Below are 7,611 nucleotides of genomic sequence, written 5' to 3' on the forward strand. Positions count from 1 at the left end.
CGTCAAGGAGACCCTCTGTTTCCGTATATGTTTCTATCATGATTCGGAAAGTCTGCCAAGAAAACTTGATTCATGCTCTCCAAGTTGGTATAAATGGTCCAACAGTTAGCCAATTATTCTTCGCTAATGATTCCATATTCTTCATGAAGGCTACTCTTGCAGACTGTGAAGTGTTTTAGGATATTTTTCACTCTTACTGCTCTACTTCAAGACAACGAGTAGATGCTCATAAATCATCCCTCTTTTTCAGTCTTAATACTGATTACTGTATTGTGCACATTCTCAGTTCTATTCTTAGTATGAAGGTGGTATTTGATCCAGACAAGTACTTTCGCTTGCCAAATATTTGGGGCCGATCTAAGTCAGCGGCTTTGGGTTATGTAAAGGATCAGATTCTGAAAAACATCAATGGATGAAAATCTGCTTGTCTATCCTTTGCAGGTAAGGAAATCCTTATTTAGGTAGTTGCTTCAGCTATTCCGGCATATCCTATGTCTTGCTTCAAATTCCCAAAGACTTTGTGTTCTCAAATCATTTCGGTGTTAGTAAAATTCTGCTGGGGTTCTGATCATCAGTTTGCAATGCATTGGCATAACTGGTCTTACTCATGTTCTTCGAAACTGGATGGCGGTTTGGGGTTTCACTCTTTGGAGGAGTTTAATGATGCATTATTAGCAAAACAAGGTTGGCGGTTTATGCACAACTCTCATGCTCTTTAGGTTCAAGTTCTCCAGGCTAGATATTTCCCTAATTCCTTGTTTCTTCATGCATCCCGAGGTTGTTCCCCTTCTTGGATTTGGTCGATCTTCTTGCAGCTCGTTCTATTCTTCAATCTGGTGCCTTATGGCAAATTGGAGATGGCCAATCTATCAGATTTTGGGAAGATAATTGGCTGCCTTTAATTCCTTCTAAGCATCTCTCTGCAGCCTTGGTTCCTTCTCTTGCTTGTGTTTTTGATTTCATTGATCGCGATCATATGACCTGGAACCTGGCCTCCATTAACCTCCCCCCTCCAATTGGATGAACAGGTGGCCATTCAATCAATTCCATTACTTAATCCAACTGCTCTGGATCAATTGGTGTGGCCTGCTAAAAATCATGGCGCTTATACTGTCCGTTCAGGTTACCACTTTCGCCATTCTGGTACGTTTCCGATTACCCACTCTCATCCTCATACTTTACATATTATTGATTCTAAGGTCTGGAAATTTGTGTGGTCTGTGGGGTGTTTTCCCAAAATTAAGCATTTTCGATGCAGACCTTTATTAGATTCTTTGGACACCAATGATGCTTTGTTTTGCAGGCATATTAGTCGTTCTTCTCTCTACCCTATTTGTAATATTGAGAGTGAATCCATTGAGCATTTACTGTTCGCATGTCCTTGGATTCGTGCAGCTTGGTTTGCACGTCTAATTGGTCTTCGCTATTCTCTGGATTCCATCACTACTCTGGTTGCTCGGAAAGCCTATGATGCTGCATTAGAATTTCTATAATTTCCTCCACCGAGACCCACTCGAGTTCCACAGCTGCTCCCTTCATCGGTTTATTGGTCACCACGTCCTACTAGTATGTTAAAGATTAATACGGATGCGGCTTGCCATTCGGATTCTTTCTCTTCTGGCACTACTAGAAAAGAGGCCTAAGGGGACACATATAATGGGGACACATGAAGGATTTGTGCCTTTAGATGAGAAATAGGGACTAACGAAGATATGTGTCCCCATAATCAAAAAAGGGACAGATTATGTGTCCCCATTCAATAAATATACCTACTGTGCACGGGCAATTGGAAGTATGTATTTGTTATGTGTCAATCACAATGAATCCGTATCTCATATTCTCTTTCTCTCTCTGAGTGCTGCGTTTTTGGCCATCAGTCTCTCTCCTGAGGGTCCTTTCTTCTGTTTTCAATGTATATTATTGTGTATTAAGTATACAAACGCCTGAATACTGAAAGGTTTGTACGCGCTACACGCGCAGCAGGAAAAAGAAGTGAGAGTTTTCTCTCTCGGCCGGACGATACCGGAGTCCAGATCTGAAGTCAGATCAGCCTAGCCTCTTCTGACAGTATGGGCAACGGTTGGTGTTTGCTGACCGGCGGGATCTGCTGTGCTGCTCTTCGACGACGGGGCAGATCTACTATCCCCGGCTCTCTACCTCTGGTTCTCTCTCTCCGAAACCCCCAAGGGTTGCAATATGTTGGGCTATTTATCGCTTTTACTTCTGAAAAGGTTACCCTTTTTCTCTTGAAATTAATTGCAAATATTATGGCTTTCATGACTCGAATCAAAGAAAACTCTAGTTTGGATCCATGGTTTCTGTTGTGTGGAATGGAGGTAGAAACTCTATTTTGATGATGGGTTTTCTTTTTATTACTTACAGGTTTTATTTTATATGTACTGTAGATTTCAAATTTATTTGGGCTGCATTTGATCTAAATGTGATTTCAAGCCAATTAACTTGAAGCAAAACCATGATTGCAGTAGATTGGATTAGGCTAGGAGATCTTGGTCGATTTCATCAGGTGATGAGGGGAAGTCTAGTGCGCTTTGGATCGGCAGTAAGGTTGAAGTTGGAGTGGTAGCGGATTCGATGGAAAGAGACCAATTTCCCTCAACACAATGGTAATCTTGATCTTTTCATTAATAAAGGGGTGCTATATTCAGATAGTTTATTTGTTTCCTTGTTTAGATATTGGTTAATATGTTGCACTGACTATATCAATTGATCAACAATGCTCTTACAATTTGTAATCCGAAAAATTTACAGGTCACGGATTCTCACAGCTGATAATGGGTGCAACTGATTATGTGAATTGAACTTGTTATTGTGTTTGTATTATGTGTTCAAATAATAAATGTATATTGAGTAATAAGTTTACCAATTTTATACACATAACGATGTTTTGATTAGATTGCTTTATTAGAGTTGAGGTTGGCATCTTATGACATTAGTTTTATTTCAAATTTGTGGTTAAGGAGAATCATTGCTGAATTGATTCGGACTATGAAGAGCATCTTTTGTATTTTTATCACACAAATTCATGCCTTCATTAGAGGTCTTTTGATTAAGAATGAAGGTCGTTTGATCAAGAACAAGAGACAAGAGATCTCATAAAATCTGCAAGTTTTAGTTCAATTGGTCTCTCCACTACTGTCCTAAGATATAGAGGATTTAGGAATAATTAAGTCTATAGTAAGCACTGGGTTTCGTTGGCTTAATATATATGTCTTTCATTGTCATATACTCTTGTTTTTAACTAGCCATTTGCTTCAGGTTTCACTTCCAATTCAGTGACCCCATCAGAGGACAACAACATAGCATGGAGCACGGTAGAGAACTAGAGATACTAGAGACCAGCTCGAGGGAGAGGGTCGAGATTGAGCAGGTCTCAAATCTTGATTTTGAAGTTATAAAAAAGGCTATTGCATCTGGTAATTTACTGTTACTATCCCTGTATCCAAGTAATGACTTTGAAATTTTAGTTTGATTATTGATTTTGCTGTATAGTTGGATAGCTTGATTTTATCTTCTTTTAGCTATGTTTGATTATGATTCAGCTATGTAACTAAACTTTAGTGGGAGGGAAATTGGAAGTAGAGGTTTATAGAAGAATCTACTAATGGATCCATGTCTAGAGTTCAAGTTTAGATTATTATGATTCACAGTGGTGCATTATACATAAGCTAGATACTTGTCCTTGCTATACTTATGTAATTAACTAGGTTGTTCTTCATTTGTTTTCCAGACTTCATTCATCTGTGGCAAGCTCTAACCAGGCAGAAATATGTGGTTCTATAAAGGAAGTTGAAGCAATAATATTGGAACAAGTACTACTAAATTACTCAGGATTTCCATGTTTTAAAATTCTATGGAATTAATTCTACCTGATATAGAGGGGTTCTACTCCATATTGGGTTGCTTGGAGTTGAGTAGTTTTTGGGAGAGAATGTAATCCTCAGTTTTGGAGTTTGTTTATGTATTGTTGGACAGAGTTGTTTAATGAAATGTATAATCACTATAATGATATTGTGATTAGTATTCTCTTGTCTTTTAATTTGATTTATGTTCTTATTCTTTTTGTCTATGCATTGAATTATGAAAAATAAATAAATGATGATGATGATGAGCTATGGGCACAGATGTAGAAAGTGTCCCCAGTTTGGTGCAATGTATTTGTATAATTGTATGGTATTTGTAGTCTATTGTAGTTTAAGAAACCATGGGCCCCATTGTGTTATTTGGGGACACATTTATATGAGATATGTGTGCCATTTAGCAATAGGAACACTAGCAATAGGCACACATATGATATGTGTCTCTATAGCTCAATGGGGACACATACTTGTACTTGTCCCTATAGGTATCAAAAGGCACACATGTTATGTGTCCCCTTAGGCCCTTTTTCTAGTAGTGTGGTACTGCAGCATTAGCAAGAAACTCTTTAGGTGATATTGTTGCTAGCACTTGTAAGTCTATATATGCTATGTCAGCGGTGGCTGTCGATGTTAAGAGTGAAGATTCTAATTGATTCGATGTAATCTTGTATTGACTGTCACTTAGGATTATTTCCTAGAATGCCTCCTACAAGTTAGGATTGTTATTGTAACTCTTGTATATATTGGCAGAGCCACTAATCAATTGAATATACGAAACAATTCAAACCATTCTCTGTTTCTTTATGGTATCAAAGCCATTGCGCTCTTGAGACCTTGAAAACCTCCTCAAACCATTCCCATGGCTGGCGACGAAGAACATAAATCCCAACACCAACTCGTGAAGGGTTCAGTAACTTCCAGGGCTGCAGCACCATGGGAGAACTCTACTCACCCACTCTTTATCCACCACTCAGACCAACCGGGGGTCATGTTGGTTTCTGAGCCTTTGGCGGAGGACAATTACTCAATATGGGCACCTTCGATTATGATGGCACTCGAAATCAAGAACAAAGCTGGATTTGTAAATGGAACTCTTAAAAGGTCACAAATCAACGAAGAAGAAGCTCTTCAATGGGACAGATGCAATACTCTCGTAAAGAATTGGCTCATCTCGTCTATGACAAAGAACATGTCCAAATCTGTGATTCACCGTAAGGAAGCTCGAACTATATGGCTGGAATTAAAGGATCGTTTCGATCAAACAAATTATGTTGCCCTGTTCCGAATTGAAGGCAACATACACAACTGTGAGCAGGGAAGCCGTTCCGTCACGGCCTACTACACGGACTTGAAAGGGATGTGGGATGAGAAAGACGCTCTATGTTCCTTCCCTTCATGCACCTATGATGCAGCAGCAGAGATTAACAAATTCATGGAGGCACAGAAGACAATGAAGTTTCTTATGGGTTTGAATGAAAGCTTTGAACAAACCCGTGGAAACATAATAGGTATGGATCCTCTACCAAGCTTGAGTAAGGCATATGCTATTGTGCATCGGCATGAGAAGCAATCACAGGTTGCGGCAGACAAAGCCACTGCAGTTCCAGAATCTGCAGCTTTCTCCATCAAAGGTTTGGGCCGAGAATCCAATGTTGTAGACAGGGAAGCCGCCGACTCCTCCATCAACTCTGTCAAGAAAGGGAATCGTGATCGACGTTCTGAAGGAGCGAGTGACTTTCGTCGATCCTATAGAGGAAGCAGGTATTGTGAGAAATGTGATATGACTAACCACAGTACCAAATATTGCAGAGCTCACATCACATGTTCCTATTGCAACTTGAAAGGACATTCACAAGCGTATTGTCGTAAACGGAAGAATGATATTGCAAATGGTAGGTTGCAACAGTCCAAGGCAAACCTTGTTGGAGCACAGGACGCCTCAGAGGAACACAATGAAGACTTTCCTTTCACAAAACAAGAGTGTCAACGCTTCCTCAACAAGCTCATGGCCCAATCACAATCATCTTCTGCGAACTTTGTCGGTAATATACAAAATTATGAAGAGTTATCGGGTAAAGTCCATCAACTTTCACAAAATAGCACTAGGCCTTTTTGGATCTTAGATAGTGGTGCCACTGATCATATTGTGTGTAGCCCTAAACTCCTCTCCTCCTACAAAACGGTTCCTAATCGCTTTGTGAAGTTACCTGATGGCACTTCAGTTTGTGTCACACACATAGGCACTATCACGTTTTCATCCCAATTTGTCCTTCACAATGTGCTATGTGTCCCGCAATTTTATCTCAATCTCATATCAATTAGCAAACTGGGATTTGATTCGTTTTATATCACCATCTTTCTAAGACAACTTTGTTTTATACAGGACCTACGATCGGGGAAGATGATTGGGACGGGAACTGAACATGAGGGACTCTACCGCCTTGATCTTCCAGGGAAAGCAACGTGCAATACCATCCATCTTGAATCCAATAGCTTGTGGCATCAGCGTCTCGGTCACCCGTCTGCTAAAGCATCTTCTTTAATTCCCTTTCTTTCGAATAAGTCTTATGACACCAACTTATGTTCTGTTCGCCCTCTCGCGAAGTTAACTCGCAAACCTTTTCCGTTAAGTGTTAATCGAAGTCTTTCGAGTTTTGATTTGATTCATGTTGACATTTGGGGTGGATATAACGTCCCCACTTATTCTGATGCTAAGTATTTTTTGACTATAGTTGATGATTATTCACGTAGTACTTGGGTCTATTTGATGCAACGTAAATCTGAAGCTCGATCTTTACTCATCAATTTCTTTCTCTTTGTCGAAACACAGTTTTCTACGCATGTTAAGATGGTTAGGAGTGATAATGGTGCTGAGTTTAATATTCTTGTTTTCTATTCTTCACGGGGCATTGTTCATCAGACGAGTTGCATCAACACACCACAACAAAATGGTGTGGCTGAGCGCAAACACCGTCATTTACTCAACGTTGCTAGAGCACTTCTTTTCCAATCACATTTGACAAAACCTTTTTTGGGGGATGCTATCTTAACCGCCACTTACCTAATTAATCGAACCCCGACTCCTAACCTTCAAGGACAAAGCCCATTCGAAAAAATCTTTGGTCATCAACCTAGCTATTCTCATCTTAGGGTTTTTGGTTTTCAATGCTTCGTATCCACGCACCCATCACGTCCGTCTAAATTTGATCCAAGGTCAGTTGAGTGTATCTTTCTCGGATATCCAAATGGGAAGAAAGGCTATAAGGTATATGATCTCTCCACAAAACAGATCCACTTTTCTCGAGATATTGTTTTCGTTGAAAATATCTTTCCATACAAACACATTGTTGACAAGCATAAAAACACTCCTGCTTCCCTTCCTTATCCTCTCCCTTCGAAATCTCTCTTCCTTGATTTCGACTCTTCTCCTACAATATCTCCTCACGCCTCCACTCCTATAATCTCTCCACAAGACTCCGCTCCTCTAATCTCTCCTCCAGATTCCACTCCTCTATTTTCTCCACAGCTCACGTCGCCTCCTAATTCTCCTCCGTCAATCCAACACAATATCACAAATTCCTTCCCTCTCTCGTCTCCTACTTTTTCTCCTACCTCTTCCGCTGATAATTCTCACGATCTTCTTCCTTCTCCTAACTCTTCTTCTCCATCTCCTCTTGCCACAGAATCTCCACCTTCACCCACAATCTCGGCCTCACATCCGCCAACCTCTCCG

At 40.1% G+C, this 7,611-nt stretch overlaps 1 long non-coding RNA gene across 2 annotated transcripts; it reads left to right on the forward strand.

The window, feature by feature from the left end:
* Positions 1-2,001: 2,001 nt before the first annotated feature.
* LOC133729032 (uncharacterized) lies at positions 2,002-3,962 on the forward strand. Of its 2 annotated transcripts, none has more exons than XR_009856192.1 (4): positions 2,002-2,231; positions 2,484-2,624; positions 3,277-3,434; positions 3,749-3,962. It is a non-coding gene; the product is annotated as an uncharacterized LOC133729032 (long non-coding RNA). The 2 variants fall into 2 exon arrangements; XR_009856193.1 differs by having other exon boundaries at positions 2,487-2,624.
* The last annotated feature ends 3,649 nt before the right edge of the window (positions 3,963-7,611 follow it).

This window comes from Rosa rugosa, chromosome 2 (assembly GCF_958449725.1).
Source record: "Rosa rugosa chromosome 2, drRosRugo1.1, whole genome shotgun sequence".
NCBI lineage: Eukaryota > Viridiplantae > Streptophyta > Magnoliopsida > Rosales > Rosaceae > Rosa > Rosa rugosa.